The sequence below is a fragment of the Heterocephalus glaber genome, unplaced genomic scaffold (assembly GCF_053883595.1).
Source record: "Heterocephalus glaber isolate CG9 unplaced genomic scaffold, H.glaber_assembly_v1.0 deba00001613, whole genome shotgun sequence".
In the NCBI taxonomy this organism is placed as follows: Eukaryota; Metazoa; Chordata; class Mammalia; order Rodentia; family Bathyergidae; genus Heterocephalus; species Heterocephalus glaber.
Window position 1 is genome coordinate 26,914,418 of NW_028258384.1, and position 20,906 is coordinate 26,935,323.

A 20,906-nucleotide genomic window follows, 5' to 3' on the forward strand; every position below is an offset into this window, starting at 1 on the left:
CCTCCTGTTTGTATCTTTTGGAATGGTAATATCTGTCTTGTGCCATCGTGTGTAGGTTGGAAGTGTTTAACTTTTTTCATTTGTGCAGGGGGTTGCACCTAACAGTTTGCCTTAAATCTCAGAGGATCTGACTTTGGTCTTGGACTTTTCAGCAAATGCTGAAACTTTTAGGACTTCGGCGGCAACTCTTGGAAATGGACTAAATGCTTTTTTGCATAAAGGGATATCCCTGAGTCTTTGGGGGATCAGGGGTGGAATGTTATGGCTTGTGCTTAGCTGTTACCCCAAAGCCTCAGGCTTTTTCAGCGGTGGCTGAATCTAGAGTACGTAATTGATTCATGGTGGGGCTAGGCCCGAGGGCACTAGGATTAAGGGTGTGAGTGCTCCCCGCCCTAAGTAGTCTGAATAAGATAAAAGGGGGAGAAAGACACTGTTCAGCCCCTTGTTGCTTTTCCTACTGTGTGGGCACCATGAACTGTTGCCCCTCTGCCACCCTGCCTTGGAGCCAGTTGATCATGGGCTGAAACCTCTAATGAACTGTAAGCCAAGTAAACCTTTCCCCTTAAAAAAAAAATCTAAAAATAAAATTAAGTCAAAAGGAAAATAAAAGCAATCTCTAAAAATTAAAAACAAACAGAAACAAATGAAAGTACTATATATCAAATTGGTGGCACAATTATACAAAGAAGACAGAATACCATCACGTAACTTTAACACAGCATTTTTCCTGTATTTTCCTAATGTATATAGTCTAAGGATAAAAGGATCACAAAAGAAATCTTAAACTACTTTCTGTAGTCTTAATGTTAATAGTAATATTGGGATTGATACTTTGAAATTATTATTGATTTACTTAGAATTAACCAAATAAGTATGAAATTAATATAGCTAGGAACCAGAATTGTCAGGTTAAGAAAAAAAAGACATATTTAAAATAAAGAAGTTAGGTAAAATCCCATACTATTAAATTTGAATAGGAAGCATAATGAACTCATGATAGTTTTCTTCTCCACAACCCCCCCCCCCCCGCCCCGCTCCTCCTCAGTTTATTGTCTTTATCTGAAAAGTCTTCCTAAATTTTTGTTCAGTTTAGCTCTTAGTAGCCCACTTGAGCTTTGAGGAAGATTGTCTCTGAGCTACCCAATATTTCTTCTGGGAGAGAGACATTTGGGTATGATTCAGTGTCTTCTTTTGGACTTCATTCTTGGGCTTTTCATAGACTGGATTCTTTCATATAGCCGCATGAGCTTTGTAATCATTTCCTCCATTGTATCTGGCATTATGTTGTTCCTTACTTATTGAGAGAATTGTTTCTTGCAAACATCATCTTCTTCCACTAGGTAACACATATAATCTACAATGCTTTGGTCCATGATGTGCTTCTGATGTACTTCTGCATTAAACTCCTTGCTTTCAGAATAATAACCAGGGAATCATCTGGTACTGTGAGGTATGGATAAGTCTCCATACATAGCTCCTTTCAGGGGCCCCAAATCTTCATTGCAAGTGGGACATCTTGCAAGGCCTGCATCTAAACAGCAGGTGAAGGCACCAGGTGGACTATTAATGTTTTCCACATTGTATTCATGGCTAGTCACCTCCACTTCAATGATGATTGATCTTCTCTGTGCTAACGTATCGTGAAGCCTGTGAGCCAAAAGCAGGCCAGTATAAAATGCTGCAGTGTAATCTGTCAAGCCAAAATTCACACTATATTTTAGTAGTTGGTGTGTGTAAGTGGCACAGGCTATCATATTTCCTCCATATTGGCATAAACAACCTGACAAATGATATTTTTGTTAGTACATGAACTGTCATTGTGTATTTGTATATGCTATAATATTTTTATCCTGGATCACTAAGTGATTCTGGATGTAGTAATCAGTTTTATCCTTTCTTCTCAATTTGACTTGGTATCTCTTAAAGTAGGCTTTATTCTTAACAACTTCAACAAACCTTATTCTACAAAACAGACCTTTGTTTGTGGCTTGACACGGACCTGCAGGCCCAGCAATACTACAGAAGGAAAAACATTTTTATTTTAAAAAATTATGTTCTTCCTAGCACTTTCCATTAAAAAGCCTAGAATCAATGCAACAAAATGTCTTAGGATGCAGACTTTGATCTTTAAATACCTTTCCCACTAAAAGGAGGCAGAGTGCTTTGGATAAACAGCTATGCAAGTGTGGGCAATAAATATACAAGATGAGCCTGGGAAATCTTGTAGCAGAAAGCAAGAAGCTATCAAAGATTAGTGGATTCTGTCAAAAGGACAAAGGAGCCACTTAAAAGAGGGTTCCACTGGCCACTGATCTAACAATTTGTACATAAAATAATTAATGAACATTTAGTTTTAGCTCACACATGTTAAGAGTGGCATTGCCATCCTTAGAAAAAATAGAAGCTGGAGATTGCTAAAAATGGTGGAGGAAGAAATACCAGGGTTCTGTCCTTCCACAAAGCCAACTAGTAAGCTAGCAAACTGTCAGAAGCAACTTTCACAAAACTCTGGAGTCTAGTAAAAAACTCACACCAAAAAAGGAGAGAGCTTAATGAAGAAAAAATTGTTCCCTTGCAACAAGAGGGTACTGTGACATTTTAAATTGCTAGCTTACCATAGCTTTCTCACCACCAGAGTAGTGCGAGCTGTGAAAACAGCAGCCTACACTCTTGGTGAAGATTGCTTGTGCTGGAGGAAACAATGCAGATGTTATTCTCAAAGAATTGTGTGGGTGTGTGTGTGGGTGTGAGTGTGCGCGCGCATTTGACCATTCTGATGATTCTCTGAGAGTATAAAAGGAACAGTACAAGGACTTGCCTTCTTTTCAACTGACTTTAAATATTCTAAAGGCAGATCATTGTGAGGCATTTGCCAAAAGCATTTCAGGCAAAAGTATTGGTTACAGCAGCCTGTGGCAAGGGTAGCAGTCAGTACAAGCAAAGAAAGTCTGAAAAGCATGGGAAAGAAGGTGTTGGAAAAGGAAATAAATGGGGTCCCAGCACTCTAGGAGTCTGAGACAGGAGGATCCCAAGTCCAAGCCCAGCCTGGACAACTTGGCAACCTAGCAATATCCAGTCTCAAAATAAAAAAGGGAGTGGGGTATAGCTCAGTGTGAAGATCCTAGGTTCAATCCTCAGTATCACAAAAGAAAAAAAAAAAAAAGAAAGAGAATAAAAGCTCCCATATAACCAAGGAAATGAAAAGGCCATGCACATACCCTGGGCTTAACACATTCTCTGTTAAGGCCTAAAAAAGACCTTAAGCTTTCGTTGCTCGCTTACTCCCAGACTTTGCACAAGCAGAAAATGAAGCCTGAAACAAATGGTTTACCTAATCACTCAAGGACTAACCCCCAACCAAAAAAAGAAAAAAGGCAATATATACTTATTACTCACAAAACTGACAAAAAGAAAACACGAAACATTTATCCTGGCTTTCCTATATACACTGTGACTCAGAGTAATCAAATAGCTGAGAAGAAAAGGTTTCTATTTGTGGAAGAATTCTAGCTAATACATGCGAAAGAAATGTTAACATTAGAAAATCCACCATTTTGCAGCTCCTGAATGAAATAATGGATCTAGGCAATGATTATTTGGTAAAAAGTTAAGGGCGGGGGCCAGGGATTTAGCTCAGTGGTTCTGCCGCCTGCCTCACAAGTGCAAGGATCTGAGTTCGATCCAAGGTACCAAAAAAAAAAAATGGGGATCTTTATAGTAGGGGATAGACAAGCTGGTATCAGCTGAACCCATTGATGAATCTCAGCCTACATCAAAATGAGACAAGTAAACATAATGCATCTCATCATGTGCTGCAGTAGGATGTATATAGCATCACTTCTCTGATGTCCTTGCCCAAAACTTGACACTGATTCTAATCAAACCTCCACATCTAACTATTGGTGCTTGGGAAATATAGGAAACAAAGGACAAGTTAATATCACAAGGAAGCAATTAGCCAAATTCGGACTGTCAATCTGCAGAAAAAAAATGACCCAGTTTCTTCAACAAATCGGTGACATAGAAAAGGAAGGATAAACTATTAGAAAATAAAATAAAATGAAGAGAATTTATCAACCAAGTGCAATAGGTGGACCTTGTTTGGATCCTAGTCCGAATAAAAAGATATCTTGAAAACAATTGTGAAAATTGAAATATGGACTGAGAATTAAGAAATTGTTTTTAATTTGTTTGACCTGATGGTGGCATAATGGTTACTCTTTTAAAACATCCTTGTCAGTTATAGATGCATATCAAAGTAATTTCTGTGAAATTTCCTTTGATATCTTCTAGTCAGGAGATTAGCAAAGTAATAATTGTTGAATATGGGTGATGATACATGGGGGCTCATTATACTATCTCTTATATTGTTTGAAAATTTTAATAATAAAAACTTGGAAAAAGAAGTTTGGACTAGGAATATGAATCCTGGATTCCAGTATTTAATTTACCCTTAATTAGCAGTGTAAACTGGCCAAGTCACTTCATTACAGTATCTCAACTCTCTCCTCAGTAACACAGAAATAATAACCAGTTGAAATTTATCGTGTCTACCATATGCTCAGAATCATACCAAATAGTCCAAACAAAAGGATTGTACATATCTTACCTGGTCTCCTACCTATTCTTTTTTTTTCTTTTTTCTATTAAATTCTTTTATTGGTACATTGTAGGTATACAACACAATTACATTTCTCATTGGGAATTGTACCTTTACATAATGCATCTTGGTTCTTATTTTTTCCCCATTCCTAGCCCTCCCTTCACGCCCTCCACCCTTCCCTATTTACAAAGACTTTATTTCCATTTTTTCCATTTCTCAGCATTTTTTCCTTTCCCTTCTTTCCTTTCCCCTGTGCCTCCCACTACCCCTACCCCTTTGGACCTTTTCTTCCTATTTTACATTATCAATTATTCATTCTAATAATTGGTACATTTTAGGTATACAATATAATGACATTCATCATTGGAAATTTGCACCTTTACATAGTCTCTCTTGGTTGTTTTTCACCCTTGCCCAGCCCTCCCTTCAACCCCTCCAGCCCTCCCTATTTGCAAAGATTTTGTTCCTATTTTTCCATTTTCTCATATTAATCCCATTCCTTTCTATCCTTTCCCTTAGCCCTCCCACTTCCTTCTCCTTTGCCCTTTTTCTTCCTATTTCACATGACCTATTATACATTTAGTCCTTATTTACACTTTCAGTTTCTCACACCAGAGAAACTATTCGGTATTTCCACATCTGTGTCCTATTTATTTCACTTAAGAGTATTGCCTCAATGTGCATCCACTTAGCTATAAATGTCTCTAATTTCTCATTTTTTATGGCTGAGTAGTACTCCATTTTATAAAAAAAACAAATTTTCTTTATCCAGTCTCCAGTTGATGGGCATTTGGGCTGTTTCCAAGTTTTAGCTATCACAAACTGTGCTGCTGTGAACATGGGTGCACATATATCACTGTGGTATGATTCTTTTAATTCTTTGGGGAAGATCCCCAGCAGTGGAATAGCAGGGTCAAATGGGATTTCCAGTCCTAGTTCTTTGAGGTATCTCCATACTGATTTCCACAGTGCTTGCACCAGTCTACACTCCCACTAGCAGTGGAGCAGGGTTCCTCTTTCCCCACAGCCCCACCAGCATTTGTTAATGGTTGATTTCATGATAGCAGCCATTCTTTCTGGAGTGAAGTGGAATCTCACTGTTGTTTTCATTTGCATCTCTCGAATGACCAGTGATTTTGAACATTTTTTTCATGTATTTATTTGCTATTTCTACTTCTTTGTCTGAGAAATGTCTGTTCATTTCAGATGCCCATTTTTGGATTGGGTCTTTAAATATGGGAGGTCTGATCTTTTTAAGTTCTTTATAGATTCGATTTAGTAGACCTTTGTCTGAGGAAGAGCAGGTGAAGATTTTTTCCCACATTATAGATTGTCTCTTCACACTGCTGGTGGTTTCTCTTGCTGTGCAGAAGCTTTTTAATAAGAAGAGATCCCATTTGTTGATTGTTTGTGCTAGTTCACGGACAATTGAGGTTTTGTTCATAAAATCTTTTCCTACACCGATGTCTTCAAAGGTTCTACCTAACCTCTGTTCCAACTGGTTCAGAGTTTCTATTTTAGTATTTAGATCTTTAATCCATTTTGATTTTAGTTTAGTGCATGGTGAGAGATACAGGTCTAGTTTTAATCTTTGGCAAGTTGAAGCCCAATTTTTCCAGCACCATTTATTAAAGAGGCTATCTTTCCTTCAGTGAGGGTGTTTGGCTCCTTTGTCGAAGATGAGATGGCTGAGTGTGTCTGGCGTTGTTTCTGCATCTTGTAATCTGTTCCACTGGTCCTCAGGTCTGTTTCTTTGCCAGTACCATGCTGTTTTTCTCACAGTAGCTTTGTAGTAGAGTTGCAGGTTGGGGATTGTCATACCCCCTGCCATGTCTCTGTTACCTAGAATTGCTTTTGCTATTCTGGGTCTCTTCTTATTCCAAATGAATTTTTTGATTGTTTTCTCGAGGTCCATGAAGTATGCTGCTGGGATCTCAATTGGAATTGCATTAAATCTATATAGCAGTTTTGGAAGTATGGCCATTTTCACTATATTAATCCTTCCTACCCAGGAGCAGGGGATGTCAGTCCATTTTCTGATATCATCTTCAATCTCTCTTTTCAGAGTGCCATAGTTTTCAGAGAAGAGGTCTTTCATTTCTTTTGTTAGGATGATTCCTAGGTATTTCAGTTTTTTGGATGCTATTGTGAAAGGAATTATTTGCCCTATTTCTCTCTCAGTGAGTCTGTCATTCGTGTAGAGGAAAGCTATTGATTTTTGTGTGTTGACCTTGTAACCTGCTACTTGACTGAATTTGCTTATTAAGTCTAGAAGACTTTGGGTGGAGTTCTTGGGGTCTTCCATATAGAGTATCATGTCATCTGCAAATAATGACAATTTGACTTCTTCATTTCCTATCTTTATTCCTTTTATTTCTTTCTCTTGTCTAATTGCCGTGGCTAATATTTCCAGAACTATATTGAACAAGAGTGGTGATAGTGGACATCCTTGTCTTGTTCCTGATTTTAGTGTGAAGGATTTCAGTTTTTGACAATTTAGTATGATATTGGCTGTTGGTTTTTCATAGATGGCTTTTATCAGTTTGAGGTAGAGACCATCTATTCCAATTTTTGTAGGGTTTTTATCATAAATGCATGTTGGATTTTGTCAAATGCTTTTTCTGCATCTATGGAGATAATCATATGGTTTTTGTCCTTGGCTCTACTGATATAGTGTATTACATTAATTGATTTTCGTATATTGAACCATCCCTGCATCCCTGGGATGAATCCCACTTGATCAGGGTGTATGATCTTCTTGATGATCTTCTGCATTCTGTTTGCCATTATCTTATTAAGGATTTTTGCATCTATGTTCATTAGTGAGATTGGCCTATAGTTCTCTTTTTCAGTTGGGCCTTTCTCTGCTTTGGGGATGAAGGGGATGCTTGCTTCCAGGAATGAATTTGGGAGTATTGCTTCCCTTTCAATTTCATTGAAGAGTTTCAACAGTAGCAGCAGCAGTTCCTCTCTAAATGTCTTGTAGAATTCAGCAGTGAAGCCATCAGGACTGGGGCTTTTCTTAGGTGATAAGTTTTTAATTACATTTTCAATTTCATTGGTTGATATTGGGTTGTTCAGAATTTTTAGGTCTTCTTCATTCAACTTTAGTAATTCATATGTATCTAGGAGTCTGTCCATTTCTTCTGTGTTGTCCATCTTATTGGCGTATAGGTTCTGGAAATAGGTATTGATGATCCTCTGGATTTCTGCTGGGTCTGTTGTAGTTTCACCCTTTTCATTCCTAATTGCAGGGATTTGGGCCTTTTCTTTCCTTTTTCTGACAAGGTTGACTAAAGGTTTATCAATTTTGTTGATTCTTTCAAAGAACCAACTCTTGGCTTCATTGATTTTTTGTATTGTTCTCTTAGTCTCCATTGCATTGATTTCTCCACTGTTCTTTATAATTTCTTCCCTTGTATGAGCTTTGGGGTTGTCTTGCTCTTCTTTTTCTAGAAGCTTGAGGTACAGCATCAGGTTGTTTAATTGGGCTCATTCTGTTTTCCTAATATGCGTATTCACTGCTATGAATTTCCCTCGTAAGACTGCTTTCATTGAGTCCCATAGATTCCAATATGTTGTATTGTCGTTGCCATTTGATTGAAGGAACTGTCTTGTTTCTTCTTTAATTTCCTCTGTGACCCATTGGTTATTCAGAAGTGTGTTGTTCAATTTCCACATGCTTATGAAATTTTTTGAGTTTCTTTTGCTATGGATCTCCAATTTCATCACACTATGGTCTGATAATATACAGGGGATAACTTCAATTCCTTTGCACTTACTTAAACATGTTCTATGTGTGAGTATGTGGTCTATTTTGGAGAATGACCCATGTGCAACTGAGAAGAATGTGTATTCTGATTTTGTGGGGTGGAAGACTCTGTAAACATCTGTTAAGTTCATTTGTTCAAGAGTTCAATTGAGTTCTCGTATTTCATTACTTATTTTTAGTCTAGTTGATCTATTTATTTGTGACAGTGGGGTGTTGAGGTCCCCCACTACAATTGTATTAGTGCATATATGGCTTTTCATGTCCGTTAGTATTTGTTTTATATAGTTGGGTGCACTAGTGTTTGGTGCATAGATATTTATGATTGTCATCTCTTCCTCTTGGATTCTTCCCTTTACAAGGATGTAGTGTCCTTCTTCATCTCTCTTAATTAGTGTTGGTTTGAAATCTACTTGATCTGCCAAGAGGACAGCTACTCCTGCTTTTTTTTGGGTTCCTGTCGCATGCAGTATTGTTTTCCACCCTTTAACTTTCAGTCTATGAGTTTTTTTGAATTAAGTGTGTTTCTTGTATGCAGCATATTGTTGGATTTTGCTTCTTGACCCATTCTGCCAGTCTATTTCTTTTGATTGGTGAATTGAGACCATTAACATTGATGGTTATAACTGAAACATATTGACTTGTCATTGCCATGACTTTTTCTTTTTGTTGGGTTCTCCCCCTTTACATTTAATTTCTTGTCATGCCAGATGGGTTCATTCTGCTTTGCTTCCTGGGGTTGTGATCCTCAACGTCTGTTCCTAGGCTATTGTGTAAAATTCTTTGGAGTGCTGGTTTGGTATTCACAAAGTTCCTAAGGTGCTCTTTGTCATGAAAGTATGTTATTTCTCCATCCATTTTGAAAGATAGTTTTGTAGGGTACATCAATCTGGGTTGGAGGCTGTTTTCTTTTAGGGCTTGGAATATGTCACTCCAAGCTCTTCTTGCCTTGATGGTTTGTGTTGAGAAGTCTGCTGTCATTCTGATGGGCTTTCCTTTGTATGTGATTTCTTTTCTCTAACTGCTTGTAGAACTTTGTTCTTCTGTTGTGTTTCTGGAATCTTAACAATTCTATGCCTATGTGTAGATTTTTTTTGATCAAGGCTATTTGGAGTCCTATATGCCTCACTTATCTGTATGTCAAGCTCTTTTTCCCTGCTTGGGAAGTTTTCTGCCATTATTTCTGTGAAGAGATGTTTTATGTCATCTGCACTCTCTCCTGTTTCTTCTTTGAGCCCAATCAATCTTATGTTATTCTTTTTTGCATCATCTAGCAGCTGCTGGATTGATTTCTCATGTTCCCTTATAATTTTGAAGCCATTTTTCTTTTCCTGGTCACTAATTGCAATCTTATCTTCTATATCTGAAATTCTGTCCTCACACTGGCTCATTCTGCTGTGTAGACTTTCAGTGGAGTTTTTCATGTCCTGGAAATCTATTTGCATCTGTTTTATGGATTCCATTTGTTTCTTATGTTGGGATTCCATCATGTTCCTCAGCTCCTCTCTAGATTTATTAACCATGTCTTGCACTAAGGGCACAATTTCTCCTGTTATCTGAGAAATTATTTCTGATTTCATTTTTTCCAGATCCCCTTTTGTTGCCAGTTCAGTGGGTCCAGGTGGTTGACTATCAGAGTGTTCCATCTCATTTCCCTTTGGGGTTGCTGTAGGTGATCTGGAAGTCTGGTTTTGAGACTTATTTATGTGTTTTCTCATTTTGACTGGGGCAGGGGGCTGTTAGCGCCTGCATGGACTACCTCCTCTGAGCTGGGTGAGGTGGGACAGGGGCCGGGAGCAGCGGTAGGGATGGTGACCCAAAATCCCTTTCCTGTGGGCTGGGAGCAGCCGGAGGGATGGTGGCCAGGAAACCCCTTCCTCTGGGCCAGGAGCAGTGGGACGACCGCTCAGAAGCCCCTACCTCTGGGCCGGGAACAGTGGGACTCAGTACCTTGGTCTGGTGGTCTGGTGTCCTCTGCACCTTGGTAATGTGGAATCAGGTGGCTGCCTGTCTGTAGTGAGGTGATTCGGTGTCTTCTGCGTGACTCAGGACCTCGGTAGGGCATGCACAGACCTGCCTGTCTGCAGCAGGCTGATTCGGTGTGTGTTCCGCGAGACTGGGGACCTCGGCAGGGTGTGGGCACACCTGCCTGTCTGCAGCGGGGTGATTCGGGGTCTTCTGCGTGACTCAGGACCCTCCTACCTATTCTTGAGGCATCAAGATGGGGGTAGGAGGAGCAGCAAGAGGAAATAGGACTTTTGGAAATGTAGAATATCATATAAGAAGAAAATTATCGCCTTTAATACCACTGCAGCAATAACAAATTAAGACATTGGTGTACATTTATCCACTTTCCAGACATTTTTCTGTGGGTATAATACATACTATACATGTCTTTTAAAAAGTAAAATTTAGACTATATCTGTATGTGTTGTTTTATAGTCCAGTGTGTGTGTGTGTGTGTGTGTGTGTGTGTGCTATTATACCCCCCTGAGTAATCATATTAAGTATTTGAAAGCCATATATATATATATATATATATATATATATATATATATATATATATGTCAACATTACCTAGTTTGGTTTCATTTTCTTACCACAGCTGTTTCATTAACTATAACCAACCTTGTAATGAATACGTACCACATGTGCCAAAGCAATAGTCCTGTCTGGTTTGAACTCTTGCAAATAGTCTCCTGGTTTTTTATTTTATCCTCCTCTAAATCATCCTTCACACAAACACTGAAGTGATCTTCCTGAAATACCCCTAACCAAGTCATTCATCTTCCCAAAAACCTTCAGAGCAAAAGGTTTTGAATTTTATGATCCCATTATATAACATTTTAAGAATGACAAAACTATAGAAACAGAGAATGGATCAGTGGCTTCTGAGGGTTAGAGGTACAGGACTTTAAAGTGATAGCATAAGGAATTCTACAGGGTGTTGGAATTGTTCTATAACTTGAATATAGTAAAGGTACCATAAATCTATATGTGTGTTAAAATTCATAGAACTGTACATTACCTCAAAATGACGGGGGGTTTTTCTTTCTTTCTTTCTTTTTTTCTTTTTTCTTTTTTCTTTTTTTTTTTTTTTTTGGTACCAGGGGTTGAACTCAGGACCTTGTGCTTGCAAGGCAGACAGTGGCACCACTGAGCTAAATCCCTGGCCTGATGACAGTTTTTCTATATGACAACTTTTAAAAGCCTCTAATAGTTCTTCTATTTTCTACAGATTCAAAATAATGATGCTTAGCCAATACATTTAAGGGACTTTGCATTTCCCCTATCTCCCAGTCTACCATTCCAACCTCATCTTTGACTATGCCTCGTTCCTAAAATACTTTATTCCAGCCATACTGCAACTACTTGTTGATCAGTGAATGTATATGTCATGAACTTTTACACTTCTGTGTTTTTGCCTGAATTTTCTCTGCTAAAATACACCCCTGCTCACTACCACCAATAGAAATCCTACTTATTCTCCAAGGCTTAGTTCAGATTTCACATCCTCTGTGCGCTTTCCATCTCCTCAGTTACAAATGAATCTCTCTTTTCCTCAGTGCTCTGCCGGCACTTTATTTCATTGCCTAACACTGCTTCAGTGATTATGCAATAAAACACCAGACCTTGCCCAGAAATATTCACTAGAGCTAAGCTTTTGCATTCCTTCCATTCTTGTCTCAGCAGCCGATGCCTTACTGGTTTCTAGGTCAGGCTACACCCATAGACTTTAGATATGCCTTGTTACTCACTTTCCCATCCTTCCAACCTTCAACCTCAGCTTTCAATTTAATTTTTAATGAAATAAATTCCTACTTTTCTACTTTGGTGCTGAATTCCAGGCTTGAACCCTTAAGCACATGATTTTCCTTGCCACTCCAGGGGAAGTTCCAGTTTTCTGACTGGTTATGCCTATTCAATCCCACTCTTCTTTGTGAGAGACAGAGAAGCTTGTCCAGCAGGTGCAGGTACTTGGGGTTGTGGCTGGTGAGAAGAATTTCTCATTGGCAAGTGAGGCAATTCAGTGGGGAAGAGCGAGTTGAGGTATGAGGTAGGCAGAGATTTGTAAAACAGAGGAAGCAGAGCTACCTGGGTCAGGAAAGCCAGGAGGACTGGAGCACAAACTGAGCATGAGCACATGGGGGACAAGGAACCTCTAGAATGGGTTAAACCATGGGCTTGTTTAGGTAATATTTTTGGGAAACCTGGTGTACAAAAACTGGCTACCAAAGGCAGAGATGCAAAGACACTGAAGAAAGAGATAGAGAAAGCCAGAATTGCACTAAATGCAACTTATTAGGGACTTGCTGATAGAAGTATGTCATGGTCAGCAGCAAGACAGAAGGATCCCTGCACCTCCTTGCAGGAGGAAAAGGTTTATATACTAAGCTGTACAAAAGTGAGCTATATTCAACTGGAATGTACCACAGTTTTCTCAGAAAGTTTTAATATGTCAAGCATCAGTTAGACACAGTTCAGGAATCAGTGCTAGACATGAAACACTCAGCTATTTTAATGACTTTTTTATTCTATGGGGTTTGGAATGCATGCCAGGGTTCCCTGGTGGGCAAGATGACAGTTAGGACCAAAACGGCTATTATCACATCAAGGTGAATCAGGATCTCTACAAGTAAATATTAGAAATGAGAGTTTTGGCCCTTTCCCTTCTAAGTGATGTCTGAATGGACCTGCCCCCAATTACAGTGTCAAAGATGAGTATAAAATGCTGATTTTGGTTCTAGCCAGTTCAGACCATGAGACCTAATATTTATGGGAGGCAGTATGGTAGAATGGAAAAAAAATATGAGCTTTGGATCAGAAAGATCAGAAAGATCAGGGTTTAAACTCTGGTACTATGCCTTAGTAGTTGTGTAACCTTGGGCAAGTCGCTCTCAGCTTCAGTTTCTTCATCTGAAAAACAGATAGCATCTACTTCACAAGGTTATTGTGATGAAAAAATGAGACTATATAAATGATACAACATAGACTTTGGTATCTCGTAGCACTCAAAAAGTGATAGCCCTCTTCCTTTAAGACACCTATTATAACTTGCCTTGTTTTTGTAGTTATATGAAGCATGTGTCTCGCTCTTCAGCCAAATCTTAAACTTCTTGGGGACACACACTATGTATAAATTATTTTTGTACATTTTTATTTTTAAATAATTATATTTGGGGCTTGAGATATAGCTCAGTGGTAGATCATTTGCCTAGCATGCACAAGGCCTTGATTTTGATTCCTAGCACCACAAAAAAGTATTATTTTTCAATGATTATAAGTATCATGCAAAATTATACAAAGTCTCAGTATTGCAAAACACTCAATAGAGAAATCTTCGATAATCTTTCTCACCTCCCCAAATCAAGAACTGCTTAAAAAAATTTAGAACATTTCTCCAGCTGCTCTTAATCACATTTTTGGGATTATTTTGTTTTACACAAAAATGGAACTACTGTTAAAGCATGATTCTCACAATATAAAAAGGAGAGAGAGAGAGAGAGATTAAGGAAGAAAGAGTTTCACAAAAATGAGGGTGAGCATGTGTGAAAGTTTTATTTAACTCATTGAGGAGGAAACCAGCAGGATGGCAAAAGAGTATCTGTAAACTATTATTTTACATACAGTCAATTAAAAAGTAATTCTAAAACAAGATTGCTAAATTTTAATCAAAGCTGGTTAATGTTCTATTGGGCAATAAGAACCAAATCCTGGTACCTTTTGGAGGTTATTATTTAATGTATAGTTTAATATATGGTTTTATTTTTATAAATATACATTTAAAACTATAATTTTAGAACTGAGACAGTCCTATTAATTTAGTTATCAATACTACCACAATTAATTATTTCATTTAGTAATGTTATCCTCCAGGTTTTTAATTTTTTATTAGTACATGTTTGCAATACATAATGATTACATTCATTGGGGGGAATTTGTACGTGTACATAACACATCTCGGGGTTTTTTTCCCCCTTCTCCTATGTTAGGTAAACAGTGATGACCCTGTAAAAGAACACAGCCAGCCTGAATTTGGTGGATCTGGATGGGACCTCTTGGAGTAACTCCAAAGGAGAGTCCAATCCAGTTTATTGAGTTGATTCTTTTATGGATAGGGTAGTAGGGTTAGTAGGTTGGGTTTAGGTGGGGTGATGTGAGGGGAGGGAATGAGATTGGGGGAGTGAGAATGGCTATGTGGCTAGAGCAACTGGCTCTGTCACCTAGCAGGTTGGGTGGGTGCGCCATTCCTAGCAAAGTAGACATTGTTCCCTGGGCTCAGGCAGCTGGGAATCAGCCATTTAAGGAACTCCGGCAGCTCAGGGTTGGGAGGAGATGGGGATCACATCCATCACTCTCCGTCACCTTTTTTTTTTTTTTTTTTTGCCAGCATCAGATTCATTTATTTATATTATAAGCCCTTATAAAGTTAATTATTATACATACAGATTAACGGCCAGACTCAAAGGCAAAAAAAAAAACCCATATAAAACACATAAGACAATTATACTAAATCAAGGTATACTTTTAGATACATTGTCCGTGCTGAATTACAATAACTTTTTTCTCTCTTTTTCCCTATTGTCTGTATTTTATTTTGTACTTTTCTTATGTATTGAGTTCTTCATATAAGAGAAACCATGTGATATTTAAGCTTGCGTATCTGATTTATTTCACTTAGCATTATGGTGTCAAGGTGCATCCATTTTCCTAAAAATCTCTCAAGTTTAATCTTCTTTATGGCATAGTACTTTTGTGTATTAATACATTTTCTTTATCCATTCATCTGTTGATGGACATATAAGCTGCTTCCAAGATTTAGCCATTATGAATTGTGCTGTTATAAACATGGGTATGCATACATCACTGTTGTATGATGTCTTTAATTCTTTTGTCCCCAGAAGGGGACAGGTTTTTTAAAAAAGAGTACTTCTAAGAGCAATTTTAGTTTCACAGAAAAATTGAGATAAAGGCACAGAGATTTCCAGTATATAGTATCTTTTGCCCCACATATGCACAGCCTCCTCCATTATCAAGATGCCCCACTAGAGTGGTACATTTTTACAATTGTGGAGTGAAACTACATTAACACATCATTATCACCTAAAGTTCATAGTTTTCCTTAGGGGTCACTCTTGTACATTCTATGGGAGAGGATAAATGCATATGTATCCACCATTGTAATATCATACAGAATATTTTCAGTGTCCTAAAAAATAACCTTGGTGTTCCACCATTACTCTCCCATCCCCACCCCTCATGGTACCTTCTTTAGGAGGCTAGAAAATAATGTCACTGCATCTTATCAATTTTACAGAATTGGAAAATGACTGAAACCCTAGTCAATTATGCTACCGTACAATTCTCTACATTTAGAGAGTTAGATGACTCTCAGGCCTGTTAGAACATGTTCTTAATGTGAGATTAAAGTATCAAGTTATCATCTTTCTTTGTGTATTAGTTTATAGTGCTGCTATAACAAATTACCACAAATTGAGTGGCTTAAAACAACAGACATTTATTCTCTTACAGTTTTGGAGAAGTTAGAAATTTGTTTCAATGGGCTGAAGTCAAAGTGTCAGTGGGTTCACTCCTTCTAGAGGTTCAGTGAGAGAATGTATCCTTGCTTTTTGCGGCTTTTACAGAAGCATTCTTGCACTTCTTGGTGTGCGCCTTCTTCCTCTGTGGTTAAATCCAACAGTAGAACATCTTCAAATCATTTTGCCTTTATCTTCATATTACCTACTGTCTTATAAGGACCATTGTAACTACATCATGCATACCTGGGCAATCCATTTCAAGGGCAACTGATAAGCAACCTCAATTCCCTCAGCCATGTAACATAACATATTCCCAGATTTCGTGGAGCAGAATGTGGATATCTTTAGGGCGTGTGCATGTGTCAGTAGTCATTATTCTATCATATGCCTGTTTCCAAATTTTGAGTCACATTTTTGGAAGGCAATTTATCAGTATTTTTCAAAATTAAATAAGCATACATTTTGTCTCAGAATTTTAACATAATCATGGAATTTCCAGGGCTTAACCATTTTCCCATGAAAATGTGTAACTATTTTTTCATCATTATAAAGTGTTACAATGAACTTCCCTAGTACAAATCTCTTTGCACAATTGTGACTATGTTTTGTTTCGTTTTTCAGTACTGGGGATTGAACACAGAACCTTCACCCCGAGCTACATCCTCAGCCCCTTTTTATTTTTAGTCAGGATCTCGCTAAGTTGATAAATTGCCCATGATGGGCTTCAACTTGCAATCTTCTTGCCTCACCCTCTCAGAGCATTGGAATTTCAGGTATACACTTCCACACCCAGCTTACTCTGTTTTCATAGGAGAAATTCCTTGTAGTTAAAATTCTGAGACAAAATGTATGCCCATTTAATTTTAAAAATTGTTGACAAATCACCATCCAAAAATATATGCCAATATTTTACACTCATAGAAACAGAGTGACTGTTTATCTCCAACATTACACCAGATATTTGAGATTCATTCTTGAGTCTTTCGGCATCTATATAGCACTTTGAACTATCCATACAAGTTTTCCTGGCACAAAATAAAAAATTAATGATGTTTGGTGAACTGAAGGTAAAACAATGCAAATTCATGTATATAACTCAAAGGGCTTGTCCTAGCAACGTGGCATTAGTAACACATAATGTGTGTAAATGTGCCTGTATATTATAAAGTGCTATTCTGCTTTTATTTTCATGCAGAGAATGTGTTCTTTTCATATTTAGTTTTCTTACCTCATGTACATTGGCCTCACTACTTCTGTTTCACATGGCTTGTGTTTGTTACCAAGGCCCATAACATATTGTCACTACACTCCCCAGAGGCTCTAAGGTCTCAAGTGTGTGACTGATTGGGTCAGTCCTTCAGCATGTAAGGAATAAGATTATGAGCATATGTATTCTCTAAAGATAGTAGGAAAATGCAATAGCAAAAGCTTCAGAGAATGAGGATTCTCACTTTTGGATAGGTATTTTGGAGACTTCGGAGTCAAATGATTTTGTACTAGAAGATTTTTTAAAGACAGAGGTCCAAGGTCTTAGATGAACCATCCTGGTGAGCACCCAACCCTAGATGCTTGCCCAAGAAGTGATAATAAACTGTGTAATACAAAGAACCATGAACTTAAGGTAAAAGTGTGATGGTGCTAGCAGAAAGGGCACTAAAAGTTTGCCTAGACTCTCAGAACTATGGTAGTAGAGGAATGGGCCCTATTCTCCACCATGCATTGCCCCTAGAATTAGGAGTCAGCTTCTCAGTAGCAATACGGATACTGGAAACAAGAAGAAGTATAAAAGAATGGGCTTCAGAACTTCCCTGACTGGTTGTTTCTGGGGTTAGGCTTCATACAAGCCTGAGTGGTTATTGTTCCCTCCAGGTTTCTTCCCACAACCGGGTTTGGAAGATATATATTTAAGAACATACATGAGACAAAGTCCTGAAACTAGAAAATAGACTCTTTTACCATCCATCCTTCCCCTCACTCCCTCAATACCAATCTACAATTATATGCAAACACACACTTCGTTTTCATCCTAGGTTTTTTAGGACTTGATCCTTCTCTCTTTAGAGGGAATTGAGTGGTGTCCTCTGATAAGAAGTGATTGTAAAACTGGCAGTGGTGAAGCATACCTGTAATTCCGGTGCTCTGGGAGGCTGAGGCAGGAGAACTGCAAGCTCAAGCCCAGGCTGGGTAACTTAGTAAGTGAACAAGACCCTGTCTCAAAATATTTTAAAAAATTTATTTTTGTAGTTAACACAGCCTATTTCATAAAATATTTCTGAAACTACTAACATTAAAATAATTTCACAAAGACCAGAAAGGATCTGTAGGCTTGGGTCATGATTAAGTGTCTAATCTGTGGAATCTGTGTGCCTGAGACCTAACAATGGCTCTGATACTAGCTGTGACCTTGGGCAGGTCACTTAAACTTTCAATGTCTTAGAACATATGAGTGGGGGATAATAAAAATACCTACCTGATCAGAGTGACTGTGAGGATGGAATAAAATAAATATATGAACCACATAGCACTGTGGCAGGCATAGAGTAAGGGCTTGTAAATATAAGATATTATTTAATTCTCCCACAATGTCTCACAATTCTGTACCTATAGTCTTTAAAGTATTTGAGAAGTAAATGAAATTGACAACTATTATTTACTGTAATTCAATTTCTGTAACATCCTAATTTGCCTATACTATGAGAATAGCTATTGTTGCAATGGTCTACTTCTTTTCCCCAAACTTGATAATTCTGCCTTCCTTTTCTAGAAACATCTGTTGGCCCCCATCTTTACCTCCTTTCCACTCAACAAGACTCATCTCTCACATGTGCCCTGTCTTGCTTTAAGATTTCAAAAGGTAGAAAGAGAATGGTCACTAGTGTTTGCAAATGGAAGAAGGTACCTCCCCTGCCCATCACCTCAGATTGCACAATTCCTTCTGTGTATCTGGAAAAGTTCTGTGGAATAGAAAGGCCACCATCTAAAGGAGGTTCTGAGAGTTCATTTGCATAATGTATCAACAGAGTCTCTTCTCTGCTGGTGAGGGAAGCAGGTTTTTCAGGTTGGAAGCTATTTTACACCCTTCCTCCTAAAGTCTATGTATTCCTAGGATATTAAGTCATCAAGACTGGGAGGACAAGGTACAAGATCCCAATGATGAATGTAATGGTATTGTATACCTAAAATGTACCAATAAATTTAATGGAAAAAAAAGACTGGGAGGACACTGAGGGGTAATTTTTGCCTGGCCCTGTACTGCAGCACACTTTTCTGCCATGTACATCACCATTCTGTCTCTAATTTGCCTGCCTGACTCCGTGTGTGTGTGTGTGTGTGTGTGTGTGTGTGTTTCTATAGTATCCTCCTCTTAAGTAGCTGATTCATATGACTTTTATAGACCAAATTACTGTTCCATACTGTTCCTACTCTTAATTTCCAGTGTTGACGATTGGAGAGAAATTCTTCCCTTGAATTCCAAAGAGACAATGTGTTCTTCTGGATGTCTGATAGATTATTTCTTTCGAGTTCACCTTGAGTAACCAAGTCAGTATGAACTTTATATTACAAAATCTAAGTCTTTTCTTCATTATGAAACATGGAATGAGGAAGTTTGGACTGTGAAAAAAAAATCTTCATTGTTCCAAAGTGCACTAGTCACTTTTCCATCACTGGGACAACATTCCTGGTAGAAATAAATGAGAAGAGGTTGATTTCAGCTCACAGTTTCAGAAGTTTCAGTCTATGGTCTACAGGCTCCAAGGCAAAAATGGCATGGAGGAGGGGCTTGGCAGAGGAAAGCTGCTTACATTGTGTTCGCCAGGAAGCAGAGACTGAAGGGAGGAGCCAGGGCTGTGAACATACCGTCCCAAGTCATACACCCAGAGACATGCCCATTCCAGCCAGGCCCCACCACCATACATGAGATTGGGGGCAGGGGAGGGGTTAGTTCTAAACCATAACACAAAGTAGAACACTACTTTCTCCCCTAAATTAATTAGCCAATCCTTTTAGCTCCAAAACAGCAGCAGAAGTTGGGGAAACCATATTAGCCATGCCAAGAAATGGGATAATTCTGGTTAACAGCCCTGCTGCTTAGAAGAAGAAGCTCCTTCTGACATAATATCCTGATACTCTATAAGAGAAGGAGGAAATGCCTAAAGATAAACTCTTAGCATGATTGCAAGAGTAAAATTGGATGGGGCTGGAAAGTCTGCTGTCAGATTGTTTACAAATTTGTGAACCACTGTGGTGAGGACAACTGGTGCACACTACTAGGAGTTCTCACTTTCTTGGTCTGTGAGGTACAAGCATTAATTAGATAAAGGCTGGGGTACTTGGTCCCAATAGGCAGTGGTCATAGTAACCTCAGTTTCTTGCTTACTTTCGAGGCATCCAGCTGACATGCGCACCAAAATATCCAATTGACATGAGACATAAACATCAAGATACATGAGAAAGGAGACATGTTTTCATCTTGTTGGTGGTGTGGGAATGATCAAAGGGTTGACAAACCTACACTACTTTTAAAAAGTAAAACCTTGTAGGCAGAAACAAGTACTGATGATATTTAATGTGATCTGGTTTCTCACCCATCCCAACCCCAAGCAACGTGAAGGTGACATCCCACCCATTATTATTTTCTCTCTTTCCTAAAAAAAAATCAATGAAATACTCAGAACAATAGCAGACACAAAGCAGTCTTCATTTTATTCACACACCAGAAAGATTTTCAGAGTTCAGCTTCCCCGAGGTCCACATCAAATAGTAAAATGCCAAGAGCACAGAACAGCTAGGTTGGAGGGAATTTGTGTAAATGAAGCAGTGAGAGATTTCATTCAACCATTTCACTTGACAAGCTGCTCATGCAGGTTCCTAAGAAAAGAGTCATTCTGGCTTACATGCAGAAGGAATTCTACTCTGCGCACACTCCTTGTTTAATGACCATTAGTAAAATTCTAATGGAGAGCTAACTCATTTGGGGAGCAGCTCTTTAACA

The 20,906-nt window shown here is 38.4% G+C and overlaps 1 long non-coding RNA gene and 1 pseudogene across 1 annotated transcript in view; one reads left to right on the forward strand and one right to left on the reverse strand.

Annotated features, from left to right (window-relative positions):
* Positions 1–20,906, forward strand: part of LOC147822525 (uncharacterized) — a 110,071-nt gene that overhangs the window by 25,981 nt on the left and 63,184 nt on the right. The gene's annotated exons all lie outside the window — the stretch shown is intronic.
* LOC101700930 (large ribosomal subunit protein uL18 pseudogene) lies at positions 1,090–19,769 on the reverse strand (annotated as a pseudogene).